At 48.8% G+C, this 22,319-nt stretch overlaps 1 protein-coding gene across 22 annotated transcripts in view; it reads left to right on the top strand.

Annotated features, from left to right (window-relative positions):
* The first annotated feature begins 3,095 nt into the window (after positions 1-3,095).
* Positions 3,096-22,319, top strand: part of NRXN3 (neurexin 3) — a 970,936-nt gene continuing 951,712 nt past the window's right edge. For 8 of the 22 annotated variants that reach the window (XR_011096953.1, XM_068683054.1, XM_068683048.1 and 5 more), the window contains exon 1: positions 3,099-3,303. The gene's annotated coding sequence lies outside the window, so the exon portion shown is untranslated. Of the gene's footprint in view, positions 3,304-22,319 lie in introns of all 22 variants that reach the window. The other 14 variants (XM_068683067.1, XM_068683066.1, XM_068683068.1 and 11 more) reach the window with 5 other exon arrangements.

Here is a 22,319-nt window from a genome sequence, read left to right as displayed (position 1 = left end):
TTTGGACTGCAGCTTCTAAATTCACCTTGGGTATTAACTTCTGGGCAAAAAGACACTGAAAGTGCTAATGTGGCCAAAAAGAAAAAAAAAAAAAGAACCAGAGATAAATTGTGTTCTTGCCTTGTTGCACTGATTTCTCTGCCAGTGTTTCAATGGCAAATTCCCCTTGAGCCTCACTTCTATTGACAGTACCACACAAATGCTTGAAATCAATGATTTGGTGAATGCCATTGAGAGAACCAAAGGAAAAAATGCAGGAGGTTATACTCCGTGGGACAAGATGGCAGTGCAGCCTCCCTTCCCCTCTACTGCTGCCTTACTCAGGGCATTTGTTTACGTGGGATCATCCAGGTCTTAATGTTGCAACACTTGCACATCCTTGCATGGCAGGGAATGCCTCTAACACCTGCATGTTCTGCAGGGCCTTTTCCAGGCTTTGATCCCTTTCTGAACACCCTTGTGGAGTGGGCAGGGGGGAATCAGGAAGCGATGATACGGCATATGCACAGGTTGGGGTGTAGGTAGCTCCTGTGAACCAACTGCTTCCCCTAGTAAGATGCAAGAGAAAGCTGTGGCGTGTAGGTACGGCAGCCATTGTCCTGAGCTAGCCAGCCCCAAAACTCTGAGCAGAGTAAGTACCTTGAAGAGGAACTGTCTGACTGTGCAATTTGTTAAAACAAGCATTCGTTAAAACAATGGGATTGGTGAAAAGTTTGCAGATTTATTCTAAAGGAAGCAAGCAAAAGAAGATGAATGACGTGTCTGTGCTTGTGTACGCTTGCCTTTGCTGCTTCTCTCCAGCGGTGGGAGCAGAGAGCGTAGTGCCTGTGTCAGGAGGGGGTGCCCAGGTGTGTAAATCTGTGCTGCTGCTGGTCTCTGGGGGCTCCTGGAAAGGGTTTTGCTGCCGTTGTAGCGGAGAGACCAGAAACCAGTTGATGCACCTACTGGTGAGCTAATCGACAGGACACGCAGCTGTGTGAGCTTGTCATACACCTGTAAGTTGTGTCATATGTCTGGAAGTCATCACAGTGCCAGTGGTACATGCTGCGGAAGAAGCAGCTTTAGAGGGGGCTGCTGCAAACCTCACTGGCGTGATGGCTTGTTTTCCCTTCCTCTCAGTACAGCTTGTTTGCAAACTGCAGGGCTAAGCTAGAGATGTGAAAGAAAGAATTAGAGGAATTAGAAAAATCAACTCCCCTATTGAGCAATTAGAGCATTGCTTGCTGGACAAAGAACTTCTCCTTGTACTGTGCTGTTTTCCTACTGCCTCTGCTTTGCTCTGCATGTCAGCAAAGTGTCTTGTAACCTTGACCAAACTTCCCAGCTCTCCTAATATTTTCCCACTACTCTTTACCTATTTATAAAATTATTTCTGCTATTTTGGTACCTCACTGTAACAATTCTTCAGACGTACAAGTTTGTGTCCGAGTTAAGCCCAGTAAGATTTTTTCAAAGCAGATGCTACCTTCCTTGGTTCCTCCAGAGCACCCTGGATAGCTCCTCGGCTGAAGCCTCCTATCCCCCTTTCGGATTTGTAAGCACTATATATGTTAGGATCCCCCCAGGAACCACGTGTGGATGAAAACTAGTTTACTGTGCCAAAATCTTCCCAGGCTCACTTTACCTTTCTTGATGAAGCCGGCTATAAGCTACCACTGCTAGTTTCTTTTTCTCTCCAGGTACGTGCTGTTTGCTGCCTGCCAAACTGAAGAGGTTTAGCTCAGAATTGGAAGTGGGGACTGTGCTGTTGTCATTGATTTTACATGGAAGATGCTCTGGTGATAGGCAGCCAGATCAAAATCCGATGCGAGGATGTGCACGGTCTTAGAAGACCTTGGAGAGTGAAGGGCCAGAGGTGGTGTGGTTTTGGATGACTACCTCATCAAATTATTACTTTGATAAACTGCAAGCTACAAAATGCTAGATTGCCAGAACTATCAGCAGGGGAAGGCAGGGACTAGCAGCCAGGTTTTATTGCCAGGTGCACGTTTAAATCTGGAGTTAACTATTGAAGTAAATAAAGTAATACCTGATTTTCTTCACAGTAATTGAGACCAGGATCTAATCCCGTGCCCTGAGGAGGGATTGATAGTTCTCACCACTGCTCTGTTGTCCATATAAAGCAGGAAGCTGAACAATAACCTGTGCTTGCACAGACATAAAGGGATAAATTCTTGCTCTAGGGACTCCGATTTTGAGTCTAGGAGATGCCTCTCTGCTGGGCCGTTGTCATCTCACTGAAATAGGTCTCTGTTATCCTCCCTCTGCATGCGTCTGAATGTGTTAGGAGGTGTGGAGCACTGTGTTTTCCAGAGCAACTTCCCAGGGGGCTCCTAATACTACCTGAAACTATTATTTAGTGTTCCTGTGAGGCTATTACACACCCCAGATACAGCTTCATTTTGATGGTGGGCAAAGCGATCGATACCTTTGTATAAAATAATTATTATTTACCAGATGCTGAGAGTGGGCTCTCTTCTATGCAAAACATAGAAAGGGACAAAAACCTGTGCATACAGGGCCAGAAGGGGAAGGAAAGGCAAACGGATTTCCAGTCTGTTCGAGGGCAACCACAGTTCCCCTTGTCTGGTGTTGTGGGGTCAGCCCCAAATCTTCCAAAAATCATAGGACAGGGAGAGAGGGGGGCAGAGGGCCGGGTTCTTGAGGTGTGGTTTTGTGTGCCCTCTGCGTGCCTGCTGCTGTGCTCGGAGATGGGCGTTCAGCAGGGCAACGCGCTCCGAAACTTCGCACGAGATGCTCTGAAGGAGGCTGTTTGCCGTGCGAAGCGCTGAGGGTGCCCCAGCGACAAATTCCAGCCCCTGGGCTCACTCTCTCCCGACGAAACGCTCCCCGAGCGCAGCCGGGCGCGTCGGTGCCGTTCCCTCCGCGCTCCGGGTGTGTTGGGGGCCGGCTGCGGCGGGCAGGGCGCGACCCCGTGGCTGGCACCGCGGCGGCGTCCCGGAGGGCAGCGGCCGGGCTGGGGAGCCGGGAGCGGGGCTTGAGCGGCTCGGTGCGGGCTCGGTGCGGGGCCCCGTGCCCGCGGTCTCTTTAAAAGCCGGGGCCGGGCGGGGCCGGGCCGGGCTGGGGGCGGCGGCGGCGGCGTGCGCGGGGCTCGGGCTGCTCCGGCACCGCGGCGCGCTCAGCCCTGCGCAGCTCCGCCCGCGGCTCGCACGGCTCGGCACGGCTCGGCTCGGCTCGGCACGGCCAGCCCAGCCTCCCCGGGACCCCCCGAGCCTCCTTGGCTGGGGCCACGCTGGAGCCCCCCGCCCCGCAGCGGAGGCGAGCCGCGAGTTGGCTGCGGAGGTGAGCGGGGTGGCGGGCGGGGGGCGGCACGGCTCGGCTCGGCACGGCTTGGCACGGCACGGCTGGGGCTCCCTCCCCGGAGGCGCTGGGCTCCGGAGCCCCGCGGGTGGGCTTGTGCTGCCCCCCGCGAGGCAGCCGCCCGGCTCCCCTCGCTCCCTCCCGGGCGCTGTCCGGCCCCGGCGGCTCCTGCCCGACTTTTTGGGAACCGCGCTGCCCGCGGCGGGGCTCCTCCGAGCGGAGAGCGGGGGGCCCCGCGGAAAAGAAGAAGACACCGCGCTGAATTACGGCCGGGAGACGCTTAGGGAGAGCCTCCCGTTCGGCTAAAGCTTAAGGATTTGTTCTTGAAAAAATTATTAACGAGGAACGAAGAGAGGCTGAAGACGAAAGTTTTTTTTTTCCTAATATTTTTTCCTCTTCCAAGTCTTCGGATCTATTACAGTAGCGCCTTTCCTCCCCGCCTTCCATTTGTTTGTATTAATGATTTAGTAGCCGTCTTGCCTGAAAACTTCCACCGTGAGCAACTGCTGTGGGTTTTCAGGCAGTGAGTGACCTTAAAGGTTGGTTCAATGCTTTCTTCGTGCAAGATGTATGTGAAATACCCACCTCTTTTTGCCTTTTTTTTTTTTTTTTTTGTCTTCCGTCAAATAAAAAAAAAAAATCACCTGCTTTATAATTTAAAAGAGAGCATCATTCAGTCAGGGAGTGATGTAATTCTCCTACCTAAGGGCACTGACTCTGGTGCTTTGCAGGTGACTTGTCTTTTGCTTACTCTTTAAATTTATTTTAATTGCAGTCCTTTGTAGCTAGGAAGTAACATATTTAGCCAGGGCTCCATGAGGATGCATTTTGTTAAAATTGAAATCTTTCAAAAAAAAAAAAAATTCCTCATTTCTCCCTCCCCCCCCTCAAAGAAAACAATAAAGAAGATTAGGCATGAGATCAGCGGCAGAAAAACCAAAGCATCGGGGAGGCAGAACCCAGGCTAAACCCATCAAATTGTTTATAAAAAGGACACTTCCAGCCTTTCGCTTTCCCGAGCTCTTTCCACCTTTCCATGGTCAAACCATTCAACGCTTCGTTGAAATAGTTTTAAGAAATTATTATTATTTTTTTAAATATTAATTGTTCCTCCGGTATTTTTTCCTGCACGCAATTGTTCTGTGGTGAGCACGCAGCCCTCCCAAAGAGGCGAGTATTGACATGACCGCTCACCAGCATCGGCTTATTGCGTGTTTCGAGGGGCTGCTTTTGGAGGGGGGCGAACTCTTCGCTAGGCTGGCGAAAAGTCTCAGGGAGACGTTGAGTAGGTGGGGGAAAAAATGATCACAAAAGGTTTTGTTTGCCAGGCGGATAGAGCCGGTTATTAAGCGTAGCGTGAACCAGAAGGGTGTCACGGCTGCCGTTGGTTTAAGTTAAAATGGTCATCGGTATTAAGTTGGGCGAGTTTACCTACGGGTGAGTGGGGCTCTGGGGGGAGGAGGTTGCTGAGATTATTGCTTTTGGTTTTGGGACTGGGCGCGCTGCTATCAGCTGAACGAACTAGACTATTGTGTAGAGCTCGTTTTCTATTTCTCTATCGGTTTCTTTTTCGGTCTTCGGCAGTTTCCTAAACAATTGTCTGTCTCTAACAAAGTATCTGGTTTGGGGGAGTGGGGAGGTGCAATTGGGGATGTTTGAAGTTTGGGGACGACGGGAGCAACAGGGCTGTATGTATTTATTAAAAAAAGAGAAAAAGGAAAAAAAGGAAAAATAAAAGAAAAAAAAGAAGTTAGGAGGTAAGGCTTCTCTTTCTGGAGCATTCGGGCACCTTCCGGTGGGGTATGTCTCTGGGCTTTTAATTATTTATTTCACTTTTGTCCTTTAAAAAATGAAGTAGAGCGAAACCAAAATGAAAACGAAATAGAATGAGAGCAAGCGTTGAGAAATAAATAAATAAAAGAAGGGAAGGGCTGAAAGCCCAGTACTTGATTTCATCACCCCGGTGGTGATGGCTTCTCGATAGAAGCGATATCTGCCGATATCACCCCTGTTCCATGGCTGTAGCCTGGCCTCATTTTACGCTGCCTTTCCACTGAACATGTTGACGTGCTGCTGCTTATATAAGGGGAAGAACAAATTCAAGCGGATTAGTGCTTGGGATTTTGAGATCGGCTACCCAGATCGCGTTGTGGGTTTTTTTCCTTTCCTTGGGGGAGCTGATGGGGGAAGGCTGGAGAAAGATGGGAGGGGGTGAAATCGGGATGCGCGGTTGGGGGAAGATGGGGGTGATGCGGGGAGCAGCTTATTCGCATAATGTCTGCGTTGCGTCCCTTTTTCTTTTCTTTTTATAAAACCCATTATCTCTAAAAACACATTATTCTTCAGCCCGGTCTAAAAAAAAAATAGTGGGAGGGGTTATGGTAGCGAGGGGGTTTGGTATGGGAGTCATTAGACCCACTGCTGCAAAACCAAGATACAGAAATCCATCTGCACCAACATTTCGGGGGGAGGGCGGGCGTACAGAGGGGGAAGGGATGGATTGTCTATCTTGGATTAGCGAAGTGGAGCTTTGTATTCTTCATTTTCCTCCCCATTTTCTGCTATTCCCCCCCATCCCCCCCATCCGCACACCCGCTTTCCTCCTCCCAGCCCCCACCCCCCCGAAGGTTTCTCGTCCCTTGACGAGAAAATTCTGTGTTACATCCTGATGGCTCTGCGGCTTTTTTTTTAGTGCATCGCAACGGTGGCACGATGACCTTTGCTTCATGCCACGCAGATTCGGGCTCCCGATAGGACCGCGAGCGCAGCTCGGGCACACGTGCACGCAGACCCCTAGTCACGTACCTAGGACAGGCCATGATTTAATCCCGGTTTTTGCGTGCCCGTCTTTGTGTGTGCGGCTGATAAGCATTGGCAGAGGGTCGGGAGCTCAGTAAATGCCAAAGGCACGTCCATCCTTTTCGCCAGCCCAGCTCGCCGCGCTCTTTTCCAGGACGTGGTGTCGCACATCGTGAGATTTTTGTGCCGGGGAGGGGTGTGCCCTGCGCGGGCGGAGGGGACCCGGGGCTTGGAGGGAGCATGGATGTACTGGGGAGGGAGGAGTGGGGGGGGACGGACCTGACGATGCTAATAACATTATTTTGGTCAAATGAACGTCTGGTGATAATGATTCAGTGTAACCATCCGTGAAATACATGCTTGCGACACACTGGAATAAAGGTTACTCCAGGGAGCTCCAGCGGAGCCAGGCGTGCTTGGGGGAGCGAGCCGGCCCCTTGATGGGGGAAACAAAATTCATAGGGACCCCAGGCCCCCTCCCTTCCCAGCGCCTCCTCACGTGTCCGAGCTGGAGGGCATCGAGATGGAGAGAGGGGGCGGGCTGCGCTGGAGCCAGGACCTAACAAAGCCTCCCCGCCTCGCCCTGCCATGCCATCCTGCCTTGCCCTCTCTCGGCTCGTCCGTGCGGTTGATGCAGGCGATAGGGGAATATCGCCATTTCCAGGCAGTCCCTGCTGGAGGCTGGTGGATGGAGAGAGGCGGGGGAAAGCTCCTTGTGGTTCTGTGCTAGGGTGTGCAGGAGGGACGCGGCTCTTTGGGTCTGGGTGGAGCAGGGAGAAGGGGGGGGAAAGGAAAGGAAGATGAATCCCTTCTTTCCTCCCTTCCTTCTTCCGTCCCTCCCTTCCTCCCCCAGCTAGAGCCAGGGGAAGAGCCCAGCCAGCCTCAGCTGGTGGCCGTGGGCGGCTGGCACGCAGGGGTGGGGATGGCAGCAGTGAGGGAGGCTTTTCCTGGGTGTCAGGCGGTCAGGGCCCCCCGGGGCTCGCAGACCTGCTCAGCACCTTCCTCCTCTGGGCGCGGAGGCCTTCCCAGCTTGGTCGTGGGCTGCTTGCATGCCAGGCGGAGGGGAGCCGGGGAGGAAGGCTCCTGTGGCTCCGCCAGCCGCTGCTTCTCCTCTCCTGCGTGTGGTTGCGCCTGCTCCCAGGTCTCCACGCTTCTGGATCTTTCCACTTCACGGAGCGATAGCAAAAGCCTAACAAATAGCTCTGTCCAGGGCTATTGTGGTTTGCCGGCCGCCGCTCTCCTCTCTGCCTGACCTTGAGGCGCGGTGGTGAGCTGCGGTCAGGAAGCCAGGGCAGGGACGTGTCCAGCACCGCTGCCGTTGTGGATGATGCCCGGAGATACCTGGCTCCCCCACTCCCCTGCCTTGTGCTCACCACAGCAATCTCACCTCGGCTGCCCAGCTTCCCCAGGAGCTGCTTTTGATTTCCCTCCCCTTTCCCCAGCCCCTTCAGAAACAAAACAGTGCTGTGGTGCTGGTGCCTGTGGGCAGGGCGGCTCCTGCAGCGGCCAGCCAAGCACCACCCAGCCACAGTCTGCCTCCCCATTGCCCTGTAGGGTGAAGGTGGGCCCTGGTCTTATGGTTCATCCATTTTCCCGGTGACTAAGGTGCCAGCACGCTCTCATGGCATAGTTGGTTTCTATTTGACACAGGAGCAGAGAAAATTGGGAGAAAGTATTATAGAAGGTAAACCTTAATGACTTCAAAGGGAGCTTTGTAGCTCCCTGGCTGTGGTGCTCTGCCCGCACTCAAGCTTACACAGCCAGCAGAGCGGGGTAAACCTCGCTTAGTGGAGGGGCTGGCTGCACCCTGAAGGACTTGCACGCAAGAAGTAAGAGAGGCGCTGAGTTCCAGCAGGGTTTTCAGGGGGTGAGCAGTGGTGCCAGGGGTAATGGATGGAAGTGATAACCGAAGCCCCTGTGCAAAATGGAAGTGAGCCGGCAACCTCTCTCCCCCACTTCTCTCCCTTTTCAAGCCAGTTAGCAAGCCATCAGGCAATTCTTAGCCTCTTTGTGTTAGGATTGGATGTAGACTATCACCTTAGAGGATGCCTTCAAACTGCATGCGCTCTGGCTCTAGTCTAGAGTGTTCCAGGGAAGGAAGACTTCATTCAGTCCCTTGCTTGGTGTGGCAGCAGTGGTATTTCAGCAGATCTACTGAATTTCTGGATTTTCTCTTCTACAGCTTCGTCCAAAGCTCCAGAATTTACCTGTCTCGAGAGAAGCAGAGTGTGCTTTACCTCCCTGCTCAGCTTTCCTTTGCCCTCTCCTCTCTTGTAACAGGCTCTGGGTGTTCAGGGGGAAGTGTGAACTCCAGCTGAACTGTGCTCTGCGGTGTCAAGAATAAGGACACACAGTGGCCTGGCCAAGAACAAAATGCTACAGCCAGGAACTTTGTGATGACCAAAAGCCAGGATAAGAGATGACTTCTGACAGTGATTCAAGAGACACGGTGTTTTAATTAAAAACAAAAAGCGTCTAACTTTGTCTGCCCCTGCTCCCACCAGCATGCTAAGGAGACAGGCTTTATTTTGGGACTATTGCCAACGCAGCTGGAGCCAGAAATTACCCCAATTTTGGTTAAGCTTTGAAAAATTCTATCAGTTCTCTTCTCCCCCTCATCCTCCTCTTCTAGTTAATAGCAGTCTGTCAATCTAGCACAGTCAGCTCTTAATTCATACAGCAAGTGCTGAGGAGAATATTTTGCATTTTGGAAGCCAAGATGATAGTGGGATTGTTGGTTTCTTGAAACCAGCACTCTGCAGAGTCTTGGTCAGGTAATTTGCTTTCTCATTCCTTTGGTTTATCCTCACACCATCATAGACCAAGACAATTCACGTGTGTAAAGGACTTTGAGCATCAGAGTTGATGTTTTGTCCTCTCAGTACCAATCCAGACAGCCAGAACAAGGCAAGTCTGTAGAAAGGCAGCATCTGAGAAGTTTGTTCTTCCTTTCTCCTTGTCGTGGGCAGCGGGTGGCATCTTTAGTGCTCCATATTTGTACTGGCTTTTATTGTTTTGGTGAGGAAAAGCCGTAACTTTGGTCTTGGCTGGCCTGACTATGGCTTTACTGAGGTCTGTGAGGGGTGAAATGCCGCGGTCCTGTAGCGCTGTGCTCAGGAAGCTGGGCAGGCGGACTCCCGGTGGAGGTATGCCAGTGGTGTTGGAAGATCCTGAGGTTCTTAAGAGAAGGTGGGGATGTAATGTCTTGTGTTGCCATTCAGAGAAAAAGGCTTTCTGAGCACTGTGGGCAGCTGCTGGGAAATGCACGCCGTGCAGCCAGCTTGGCAGAGCCCTCTGTCTGGGCTCAAGCGTGCAGCCCCTTGGGACTCCGGGCTGCTGCAGGCATCGCTGCGTGGCTTTGCAGAGGGTGGTGGAGGAGTGCCCACAGCCATCAGGAGCTCGGGTCTGTCTGAAACATAGCGCCTTGCCACAGGATTTAGCCCTTCATCTGCCTTGGTTCCCAAGGCTCAGAGCTTTCCCCTTGTCCCTCACAGCCCTGAGCCCAAATATTCCCCCAGGCGTGCTCCCCTGCCTATTTCTTGTCTGCCAGCAGCGGGAGTGAGCCGGGGTGAAGGGAGGGGGGCATCAGGGATGAGGGGCATCTGTCAGCATACCTGGCGTCTCTCAGTGGTGTGCTTAGCTCCTGTCTTCTCCAGATTCCTTTCCTTTGCCCTTGATGGTGAGGGACAGCTTATTTCGAACGCAATCTGCCTGTGTCATTCCTGGCCCTGCCGCTTGTCATCCATCACATCACGGGAACTAATTAACACCAGTAGCTTTGGATCCTGGGAATGACAGTGCTGGGATGGTAGGCCCTTTCAAACATCTGATGTCTCCTTTTCTAACTAGGGCAGCCCAGCCCAGCAGCTCATGGACTCCATTGCCTCTCCCCTGCTGTGCCAACCCTGTAGTGAGGGTGCCCAAGGCCTAGGGCCTGCCTCGCAATGCCCTTGACAGTGCTGCAGCATCCCCTGCATCCAAGTACCTCCCAGCAGCCGGATGAGAGCCAAGGAATGGGCTAGAATAATAATTGATGAGGTTGGGAGGAGGCGATGGGGGGGAGGCATGATGTAAAGCTTTTGAAGCTGCCGGTAGCCTCTCTGCTGCCTTTGGGTGCGCGTAGCTGCGAGTAGTCCCAGGCTTTGGGAGTTTGACCCTGGGAGCGCCCTCTGCTCATGGCGAAGCGAGCTGTCCTGTTACCGCTGCAGCGCTCCTGCTGCTGCCGTGTCGAGGTGGGGAAGTCACCAGGGGAATTGGTGTGCTGCTCCACGGGGAATGGCAGGATTGAAGGGGAGGTGTTGGTCATGCTGCGAGGCCACGCAGAGAGCACTTGCTACCCTTCTCCCTCTACTTTCTGCAGCGTGATCCTGTCTTTCCTACTGTTGTGAACCACCTCTAAGGAGGGAAGGATTCCCCTAGGGATGGGGATGCAAAGGAAGGTAACAAAGCAAAAGGATGATGTTTGCTGGCAGCTGAATGAGGATGAGGAGAGGAAGAACTCTCCAGTGGGGCAACTGTTTGATGGGACTGCCTGCGTCTGCAGAGCAGGGAGGTGCTGGCTTCATTTCAGTCTGCTGTTACAGCCTTTTTTTTTTCTTTTTTTTTTTTTTTCCAATAATGTGTTAATTAAACATTGATTTCAGAGGAAAAAGGAATCTGCTTGAACTGCAGAAACTAAATGGAGTGAGGAGGAACGGGATCCGGAGAGGGATGTGTGGAAGGCCCTTCTGTCAGCTGTCTTCGTGACCAGTCATGGAGGGAAGCAAGGAAGGGGCTGCAGAAAAGCCTGTTCACCTGAACTTTACAGTCCTTCACTTGTCCCAAGGGGGAATCTTGCTCTTCCTACACGTACACAATTTTCAGTTGACGTTTGCTAATAAGTTGCCAGGTAGTTGTATTTTCTTAAAATACGACATCTCTTTTAAAACACAAAAAGGGAAGAGAAATCTTCAAAGCATGTTAACATTCAAGAGGCTTTCTGATCAGTTTGATGCCTTTCTGATTTTCTGCTCTTGTGGTTACTGTTGCATCTGTAAGTTAATTGAGCTGTGGTACAGTTAAAGCACTAGCCTTTAGGTGTGCTTGGTCTCCTAACTCCTTCATAACTAGTAGCTCAACTAGTCTTCATTTACTTCATGTAGATAAGTCAGCTGCTGAACTCAAGTGTAAAATTATGGCGTGCTCACTTAACATTTTCTCTCCTGATCATCAGAGCACTGGGAGGTGAGACAAGATTATCTCTCTCTCCTTTATTTGGCAGAACTCTCTTCTGTTCAGTAGACTGGAAGAGCCAGTGGGAGGCCGTGCTGCCCTCCTTTCCTTTTTCCAGGTGCTAGGGAGCCACAGGGAAGATGAGTCCTTGCTTCAGCCTGTGATCTTATCTGGAATAAACCTCTCTGCTGATGTGAGCAATATGTATGGCATTAAACAGTTTGACCTGAAATATTTTGACCACTGTGTTTTCTGTCTTCTCTGGTTCTGGGTATAATGGGAAGGGGGAAATAACCTGTCTGATTTTTCTGAGTATTGCAGAAGCCTTAGTTAAAGTGATCTGGTGAAGATCTTGATCTGTTTGTGCAGTAATCAGAATGGGATCATTCTGATTATTCCAGAGGAGGAGCTCATCCTGGCTGCTGAATCTCTTTCTGCACCATCCCTCAGTACCAGGCTACAGGAGGTTCTGGTGCAGCACCAGGGCACGTTTGGAAAGGAACAGTTTTAAGCCACAGAGGAACTATTATTCAGGAAGAGTTTTGACCTGTTGATGACTGGTGAAACCCATAGAGTTGTGGAGGTTGTAAGGGACCTCTGGAGATCATCTTGTCCAACCCCTCTGCTCAAGCAGGCCCACCTGGAGCAGGTGACTATGTCCAGATGGCTTTTGTCTCCCAAGGAGGGAGACTACGCAACCACTCTTAACATCTCGTTCCAGTGCTTGGTTGTCCTCACAGTAAAGGAGTGTTTCCTTATGTTCAGACGGGTTGTCCTGTGTTCCAGTTTGTGCCCATCAGCTCTCATCCTGTCTCTGGGCACCACTGCAAAGAGCCTGGCTCCGTTTTCTTTGCACCCTTTCTTCACATATTTGTACTCATTACTGAGTTCTGCCCCATGAGCCTTCTCTTCTCCAGGCTGAACAGTCCCAACTCTTTCAGCCTGTTCCTCGCAGGAGTGGAGCTCCAGTCCGTTAATTGTCTCTGTGGCCACTCACTCACTGGACTCTCCCCAGTAGCCCCATGTCCTCCTTGTACAGGGAACTGGATGCAGTGCTCCAGGTGTGGCCTCACCACTGCTGAGGAAAGGGAAGGATCCCCTACCTTGATCTGTAACACACCTCCTCATGCAGCCCAGGACACCATCAGCCTTCTTTGCTGCAAGGGCACACTGTTGGCCCCTGTTTAACTTGGTCTCCACCAGGACCCCCAGGCCCTTTTCTTGAAGCTGTTTTCCAGCCAGGTGGGCCCAGCCTGTACTGGTGCATGACCCATGGATAGCTCTACAGTGGTAGGAAGTGTCAGCAGAGCAGTCAGGGTGGTCCTGCAATTAGTGTATTAACTAAAAAGTTTGGTGTTTTCTCCCTGTATATGTCAAATGAGTTTTTCCACACTAGTCCCAACTTTGAAAATTCAAAACTATCATTTGTGAAGTATTAAGAGTTTCTTGAAAGTTTCATGTATCTGAGATGTTCCAGTTTCTGTAACCCTTCTACTACTGTTGTAGGTTGCACCCTGAAATCTTTTTGTACACCACGAAGAGAAGAAATTTTAACCTATCAATAGTTTTGCCTGCATTTTGGACAGAAATAGGGAATTCAGGAAATCTGTGATGGGACTGGGGTGAACCTTCTTAAGGGACTCCGTATGCCTGATACTGTGTTGAAGTCCTGGAATCAAAATGTGCTGGCTTGTCTGGTTAGCTCATGCAGTACTTAGAGGGTGGGACAGAATATAATTCCAGGTAAATGCATTTAAAATACCTGCGACATCTCTAGAAGCCAAAGGGCTTTATGGGAAAAAACAGGGAAACAAATTGATCCCCATGTAATTTCATACAAGTCATTAATCAAATACATACTTGACAGTGGATCTAACAACAGTGGACCAAAATGCATAATTTTGTTGAGCTGGGTCTTAAAGATTTAGCTCCTATAATTAGCTGCTTTTTTTCTTCTTTCTTTTAAATATGTCCTTTGTCCTTGTTGGTTGATGTGACCCAGTTAATGAGCTGCTAGCAGCTCTGTTTGGTTCCAGCTTGGGTCAGAGTGATGTGGTGCTTGGGATATTGCAGTCCCTTTTTGGCAGCGGATTATGATTTTCTTGAATGAATTTATATTATCAAGCTTCAGTGAGCTGCTGTTTTCTTACTAAGACCATGGGGTATCACGTAGAGATGCGGAGTGAAAAGGAAGTGACAAATTGAGAGGCTTTTGATAAGACAGTAACTCTTAACGTTTGTGTGAGCACAGCAGTTCTTGCATGCTCTCTTTTTAGCCTGTGTGTAACACGAGGCAGGAAGTTGATCTTCCTGGCACAGCGTAGGTCACACACCTATTAAACTGATAAACTGGAAAGCAGTCTGAATTCAGTACGAAGAAATTCATTGAAGACAAATGAAAAGTGCTGCACTTGGGAAGGTGAAATCAAATGCCTACATGCAAAATGGGGAATAACAAGCCAGGCAACAGTACTGCAGAAAGGGATCTGGGAGGCACTACAGTGAGTCAGAGACTGAATGTGAGTCAACAGTGTGGTGACATTGCAAAAAAGTAAATCTCATTTTCGGGTATATTTAACAGGAATGTCACGTGTAGCACACAGGCGGTAGTTTTTCTACTCCAGCAGCCACAGCAGAGCACTGTGTCCAGCGTGAGCAGCAAAGCCAGGAACGGTGGAAGGAGATGAGGAGAGGGCAGCCAGAGCAGCGAGCGTCACCTGCAGGGAGAGGCTCCACGAGCTGAGCTCCTTTAGTCTGGAGAGAAGATTGACGAGGGACGTGAAAAGTCTTCCGATATTTAAAAGCTTGTTCTAAGAAGACAGTGATTAATTGTTCTCTGTGTCCACTGGGGATGGGACAAGAAGTAATCAGCTTAATTTGTTGCAAGGAAGATGTGGAGATAGATGCTAGGAAAAGCTTTGTGACTGTTTGGATAGTTAAGCATGAAAACAGGTTCCTGAGAGAGGTTGTGGTGCTCCCATTGCAGGAAGTTTTCAGAGCAGATGAGATGGAGAGCCACCAGATTTTAACTAGTTTTGCTAGAATTTTGACCTGTTCAGGGAGGGAATACAGCCCTATACCTCTTGGGCTACCTGAAAATCAAGCTTCTCCCCTTTCTGGCTGTTGAGGTGGGAGAGCGGGGAGGCAGGGCCAGGGTGAAACACTCCCTCTGCAATGCCCCTGTAGCACCTTTCACGCCCCTGGCACAACACACTCTTACAGCGCGTGCCCCAGAAAGGCTTGAAGAAGCTAGTGAGTTTGGGCAGGGTCACATACACGTCCAGCACTGCCTTTCTGTTCCTGCAGGTAAGAAGCAGAGGGTGTGCCCAGCTTTCTGTGTCCTCTTAACTAGTTCTTATCCTTGTCACTTATTAGTTTAGACTGGGAAGATTTGGATAAATGATTTGGAGATGGGAAGACTTCCACCTCTGTTTTTTTCCTGTTAAAATCCACTGCAGGTTTGTGTAGTGTGTTGCAGTTACTGCAAGATGATTTTTCTGTGCTCTTCCATTAAATAGTGGACAAGGGCACAGGGTTTTCATCTGAACAACAATTTCTTCTTCCAGTTACCTAAAGCAGAGTAGTGTGGGTTAGGCATGTCAGGGAGGTGTGTTACCACCCCATGGGTTAGAGAAAAGGGAACCTAATGCCTGATCCCATAAAGACTTTGACTTCAGTACTTTGTGAAAGGTGCTCATGGTACTTCCAGAGAGGAGGCTGTTACTCAGGGAGTGGGGATCCACTTCTCTGAGGGCTCAGCAAAACTCTTTCAATGGCTACTGGAAAGTAATCCAGGACACATTATGTGGTGTTTTACTTGCATTTCTTCCGAATCTTAGATTTACATGAACAGGCAGTCTGTAGCCAGTTGGGCCAGGGGTGAATTCCTGAGCATGTCCAGTACAGAGATCCAGTTCCTCTGACAAACCTCAAAGAAGGAAGTTTCTTCCTTTTGGTTTAACAAAACACCTGTGGATACATGTGTGTTGAACTAGGACAGCGTTAGGCTTGACCACTGTATGCGTGTTTACAATATAACCATTTTTTGCCTTCTTACATAAACTCATAACTGCAGGCTGTTGCCATTCTTCGAGTGGAGGATGAAGATATTATCCTCTACTTCTTGGCACTAGGAGTGAGTCAGGGTTGACACACAACAGTAGGAGGCAACAGTTTGTGTGTAGGAAGTTTGTTCTGTCCAGGGAAAAATCTGTCTAAGGGTTGCATGCAGGGCACTGGTCCCGCTGCACCGCAATGCTGGCATCGTCCTCTGGAGCCCAGTTCTCACACGCTCACCATTTGAAGCATATGGAGAGCTCAGTGGATTCAGGCCTGAAGGGATGGCTGGTGAAACGGTCAAAGTTAGGTTGTGGTGTAATTATTTGTTTACGAGGCCCCAAATTATACCAAGTAATAATTTTTTATGAACGCTGCTGTGAAGTCAGGAGGGAAACATTCCGACCCAAGGAGGTAGGGAGATATAACCTAATTATTGCTTTTGTTATTATTCCTGCCTATTGTGGTAGCACCTACACAGTCCTGCGTCAAACACAGGGCAAAAAATGCTCCCTGCCCCAAAGAACTAGCACGCTAATAATGAGACAAGAGACAACAGATGGACACAGATAACTGGGGGAGTACAGAAAAACAAAGATTGGTCAGCAGGATGGGTGGTATGATAGCATGTTGACAGCTTAGCTGTTGTCAAGTTTTCTGTAGGCATGTGGCAAAGGATTACAATAATAATTCAAGCTGCGGCCCTTGCTTCGGAGTTTTTGTGTGCGCATCTTCCATCTGTTTTATTTACCCAGCTTACTTCTCACTTGGTGAGGTTTTTCTGTCCCCAAACTTCCCATCATCCACCTGATGGATGTAGGGAGACAGAATTGGCCCATCAGTGAAGTGACCCCTGCAGGTTTTAAGGGAAACAGGAGGTTTTTTGTTACAGAGAGAGAATGAGACAGTAAGCATGAGTTTGATGCTGAGTGTTTAAAAGGATACTGGGGGAAAAAAAAAAAAAAAAAAAAAAAGACAGGTCTCAGTTGGATGAATGTGCAAAGTAAGTGGCATAAAGCAAGAAGCTTGTTGGCCAAAATGGTGTCCTACCAAGGTGATGCAAAACCCAACTAATACAAGCCCTAGGAAACAATGTTGTGCATATAGTTTATGCCCTTGGTGCTGTATATGGGTGAGTACAAGACTGCCTGAAGGGTGGAGGGCTGGGAATTGGCAGCCCTGTGAGCAGCTGTTCAAGTTGTGAGACTGTACTGTGCTGCTGGGGAGCTCGGCAGGCTTGGCTGCAGGAGCTCCACCTGTGCTGGTGGCTGCATTTGCACACATCTTGCTTGGATGGTACCTCAGGAGGGCTGCAAAATGCAGGGAAGGCACTGGGTGACTTTGAGGTGCCCTTCTCTCCGAATTTATATTAAGTTGAGTAACTTTGTGTGGTGCTGTGATGTCCTTTGTCGTTCATTGTGTGATGTGGTACCACTGCACAGTATGCCAATGTGAAGTGTGTTAAAACACGCCTGCTGTTGACCCCGTGTTGCAAACCCCCACCTCCTTCCTCTTTGGCCTGCCATGCCATTTGTTGTTCTTCAGCAGCCATGAAGTGACCGTGGGACACTAGATGTAGCTGCATGTTTTATGGTATGCAGTGATGAATAGTTAAAATGCTGCAAAAATTGAAGCCTCAACCTTCCAATCAAGTCATATTTAAACCTTCTTATCAAGTCTTAGGGTCAGGTTGGATGGGGCTTTGAGCAACCTGGTCCAGTGGAAGGGGTTGGAATTAGGTGGTCTTTTGGGTCCTTTCCAACCCAAAGCATTCTATGATTCTGTGATTATTTAACTTTTTGTGGGTGAATTGGTTTCCAGGAACCCTTCGATACAAACTGCAGAGTTATGGGACCGTAAGTGTTAGAATACATTTACGGGGCAAGCAGTTATGAACAAGGGAGTTGTCTTTTTTGGGGTTTATCCCTGGCTCCCCTGTGTACCTTTGGAAACAACTCATAAAAAGTTCTGTCTTTTTTGGCTCTTAGAACCTCATCAGCTTACTGTGCGCTCTCCTGGTGTTCCCCATACAAGGAAGACATTGACAGAATGGAGCAAGTCCAGCAAAGGACCCGAGTTACATCATTAGTAACTGGCCGCCCTTGGGTTGTTGTATTGCAGACCCCCAGCCTTTGAGTGCAGCGTTGCAGTCATTTTTCCATGTGCTTTGCTATACACTTATCCAGTTCCATCTCTCTCTAAATTTTTCACAATGATCCTATTGGTAACTTTCAAAAGCTGTTTCTTCGTTAAGCCAATCTTGTCAGCACATAAGGCAATCAGGCTGAGATTTCCCTTGGTAAATCCATGCTGACTGTTCCCACTTGCCTTCTGGTCGTTCAGGTGTTTGGAAATCGGTTCCAGGAGGATTTGCTGCATAATCTTCCCAGGGACTGACGTTAGGCTGACCGGTCTGTAATTCCTTGAATCCTTCTTGCCCTTCTTGAAGAGAGGTACAACATTTACCTTTATTCAGTCATCAGGAGCCGCCTTCAATCACTGTGACCTTTAAAACATGACAGTGACATCAGCTGTTGCTGCATCCCTCGGTGAGGCTGGGACATCTTGTCTGTCCCAAGGACTGAAGTAAGCAAGCCCTGCTTGCTTAGGTGCTCCATAATTCAGTCTTGCTCTGTTGTGGGTAGTGCTTCTGGCCCCTGGATACTTCCAATGGGCACGTGAAGCAGAAAGGCTGCGAACAGTCTTCACAGGTGAAGACCAAGACAAAAGTGGATCTAAATATTTTCCATACCCTTTACCACTGTTCCCCTGTCCCATTCAGCTTTAGTCCCACAATGTGCTTAGTCTTTCTCTTGCTACCAGTGTGCATTCTGAAGCACTTCTTACCACTGTTCAATTTTTGTGAATTATCATGCAATTTCAAGCTTTCCTAATTTTCATCCTGATGTGCCGAGGCAGTTTCAGTATCCTCCTGGAGAGCCCACCCCCACTTTCACTTTCTATTTGCTTCCTTTTATGTTTGAGCTCCATCAGGAGCTTCCTGTTCAGCCACCTGCTTCTTTCCACACCTGCTTGGCTTCCTGCACATCAAATTCAACTGTTCTTGTGCTTTGAGGATGTTGTTCTTGAAGATCAACCAGGTCTCCTGGGCCCCTTTGCTAGATTATCCCATGTAAGTGCTCAGCGAATGATTTCTTAAAGCTCTCCAGTGATTCTTCTGTCACCATAATTGTGCTGAGAAAATGGTTCTGTTTGTAAACTGATTTATGTGTCATTTCAGATTTGGTTGTTCTTTGTAATTTGTGTCTCTCCCCATGTTAAACACATTATACCTCTTTTCTCTATTTCCGTATAACTCTTTTCTGTCTGCTTTATAGCCTCATTTTGCCGGACTCTGTCCAGATGTTTGCATGAACTAAAATGTGTTTTTTTTTTTTTTTTTTTCCCTTGAAGCCTCTATTTTTTTATCCTGTGAGAGGTAAGCAATCAAATGGAAGGGGCAGGAGGCAAACTTTTTTTTCAGTCTGCGATTGAGTTGTTTCGTGACAAGAGCAAATTGCTATCTCTATTTCTTATCTCTAAAATGGGTCTCAGATTCAATAGAAAGAGTTTAAATTCTTTTTGTTGAAGATCATAGACAATAGACTGATTTATTTAATCACATTTAGTATGCTCTTCATCTTAGGATTGGTTTGAGATTCTATCCCAAACTGTTCTCTACATTAATGGTTGTCAAATTTATCAGCAGCAGATGCTGCCAGCCTTCAAAATCCTGCGCTGTGCACATGTGCCTTTATCCTTAGACTTTTAATAACACTGCTGCTGAAAATCCACCTGAAATGTTGCAGTGGACTACCTATAGATTGATTGCTACAACCCCAACGACCACCACGTATGTAGAAGCTGAACTAATCAAGTTGCATATTGCATGTAATAGTTTTGCCAGCAGTACATCGAGAATCCATGCCATCACTCAAGAGAATAAACACGCATCTTTTTTGTTTACAAAAAGATAAAAATGACTCTAATGATTAAAATAAAATGCATCTATCAATAGTCTAGTCCTCCAGAGTCTTTGGAGAAAAATCCAACTTTATATTGCAACTGTATGGAGAGGAGACTAGTTTAAGCAACTATTATCTATTTAAGTATTTTACTATATTCCCTAGTCAGACATGAGAATTGTATTGTCCTTGGTGCTGTCCAAATGCGGAACAAAAGGTTTTCATTCTGATTTGTGTCTCTGAAGCAGCACAATATGTGATACCAAATTCTTGTGTGCCTTCTCAGTTCAGAAGCATGTTGCAAGAGCCAGGGAGCTTCAGGTAGAGAAGTTTATAGATTGGATAATTACGTCTAACTTCAGACAAGTCTCGTCTGGGATGAGTATGGTTGGAGAGGAGTACGCTGGGTGCTGTGGAGAGGCCATACGAGAATGGAATGTAAAGGTAGCATCTGGGCATGCAGGTAATGGTATAATACTCGACAGACTCCTTTTATCCATCTGTGTGGGGCTTTCTCTTGTACTCCTTTTACTATGCTAGGCAGTTGTTGGTGAATAGTGGGAGTGTGCGGTGTGCCCCTGTATGTGTCTGTAAGGTCTGGTGTTGTAGTAGCCTTGCAGAGAAGGAAGGGAAGAGAGGCGAGGGAGGCTTTGCTTTACGTCTCTGCTGAAGTCAACCACAGTACTTATTCTAATGCCGTTGGTGTTGTGTCTAATCTCAAACGTGAGCAGACATAGGGCTTGGTAAATTGATGACCTCACTGTCTTCCCATCTTTCTCTCCTGATAACTAGATGGCTAAGAGGCTCAGACAGTGATAAAGCTGAAAAACTCAAGCTCACCTAAGTAAAGCTTACATTTTGGGTGGCTTAGTATGATTAATTTCTTTCCCAAAGTCCTGGCTTCAAATCCTGGTGAAACCATAAGTGAAAAAGGCATCTGAAGGCCCTCAGTTACTCCCTGCTTGGTGTTTAGGGCAGAAGTAGCCCAGGAAATTTAATGTATGGCCAGTGTAGGAGAATGAAGGGAATCGTGAGGAAGCATTACAGGAGAAGAAGGGTTGCAGGCTGTTTGGCACACAACTCTCCTGTACTTTCCCCAAATCCAGGCAGGCACATGCTCAGTTGCTCACAGAGTTTGCACATTAGTGCACTGTGGTTGTGCACGCTCCCTGGACGCTGTGCCCCTGTGCCAGGATGGCACTTGCTGGCTCCTGCTGTGATAATGTCTGCTGGCTTCTGCCTGTGCCCGGCACAAGTGAAGCCCTTTGTGGAGCTGAGGCTCATGCTGGCTGTGACAGTGTTTTCATAAGGCTCAAACTTCTATTCTCCACCTCGTTCCTTTGAACTCTGCCCACCGCTCCGTGAATACTAACACCAGCCTATAAATTATCCAGCAGGGCTCTGGCACTTTAGCAGCCTGTGTTTTCGGTGGCGTGCATGCATAATCGATCCAGGAGGCTGCCTCTGCTTTTAACTCGGGCGTTTGCAGAGACCTTAGACTTTCAGAGTTTTCAATCACAGCTGCCTGCATGCTCACTCACCCCTCTGCCTGCTTTCTCCTCTGCCACCCACACACCCACCTTTGCATTCGGCTGGGGAGCACGCGTGGGGGCGATGCTCTGAGCGACCTTCCCGTGTGGTCTGGAAGCAACAGGTCGCTGCCAGCAGCTGTCACACAGAGGATCAAGCCCAAACTTCAAAAGTCTCCATCCTGCCTTGCTTCTTGGGGGTTGTGTGTGTGTGTCGTTGCCATTCAGCCTGCTGAGCAGTTGCTACGCTCCTCTCGTTTTCCAGGTGAAGATCTTAGTGCCATAAATGCTGCCCCTCTGACTCATTGCTCTTAGCTTCTTTAAGTAGCTTGCAAGTTGCTTTATGCAGTTGCTTGCTGCCTGCATAGCTTGGATTCAGAATAAGTAAATGGTTGCTGGGGATAGTCAGTTTGACTTCTCTTGCCTTGAAACTTCTTGCTGTTTTCTTGCTTAACTCTGTCCATGGCCAAAACGTCTCAGAAGATTCTTCTCTTAAGTTTCTAGGAATAAGTTGCCCCAAAACAGTGAGCCCAGACCTTTGCCTTAACTTCAAATGGATTCAGCCTTGATTATCAAGGCTTTGCTCGTCTCTTCTAATCAGTTCTTAGAAATCCACTGTCTTAATGCTGATACATCATCGTGTACCCCTGTGAAAAGGTTTGATGATTGCTTCCTAGAGGAGCAGTCAGCTCCCTGTGAAGCTCTGTGCTGTTTGAGGGGAGGAGAAGACAGGGCATGGGTTTGTGTTCATGCCATTGAGGGCTGGCAGTGCTCGGACTCAAAGGAGCAAAGGGGGAAAATTAAAGGAGTCTAATAAATGATTTAACTGTAGGGGTCCTGGAGACGTGGTTGGGGTAACAAAATAAGCCAGAGGAAGTAGCTGGAGAATAGGAAAGAAATGGGAAGTTTTAAGAGCAAGAGAGAGAAACATGAAGAAAATTACCAAGCTTTGGCTGAGGGAAAAAGATGTAGGGAAGCAGAAGTAAGGGGGAAGAAGGAGATAGGGAGAAGGACTAGAGAAAAGCTTCTGAGTGAAGAAAATGACTAAAGAGAGCAAAAGGCAGCTTTCTGATGTGTGAAGCATACATCAAACAGAGCTTTGTGCATGTGTGGACCCAGGTGCACAAGAGGCTGGTCCCCTTGGCACAGGAAGGCAGAGGAGAGAGCCAGGAGGCAGCACTGGAGGAGGTGACCAGAAGGAGCACAGGGGTAAGGAGACAAACTCTGGGACAGGAGAGAATGCCAGGCAGGGGGTTGGAGCTGGGGAAGCATAGAAAGGAAACATTAAGTGACAAGGCTCCTTTTGAGGAGGAACAAAATCTCAGAAGAAACGCAATGCTTTAAATGTTTTTATTCTTTGATGAGAAAACATCCAGCACACCTTCCCCCCAGGTGTGTGACTGGAGAGGCAGGTTGCAGAGTGAATCAGAGTGATCTC

Source organism: Anas acuta, chromosome 5, assembly GCF_963932015.1.
Source record: "Anas acuta chromosome 5, bAnaAcu1.1, whole genome shotgun sequence".
NCBI classification, from domain to species: Eukaryota; Metazoa; Chordata; class Aves; order Anseriformes; family Anatidae; genus Anas; species Anas acuta.
Note: the sequence above shows the minus strand (reverse complement) of the source record. Positions and strands in the feature narration are given on the sequence as shown.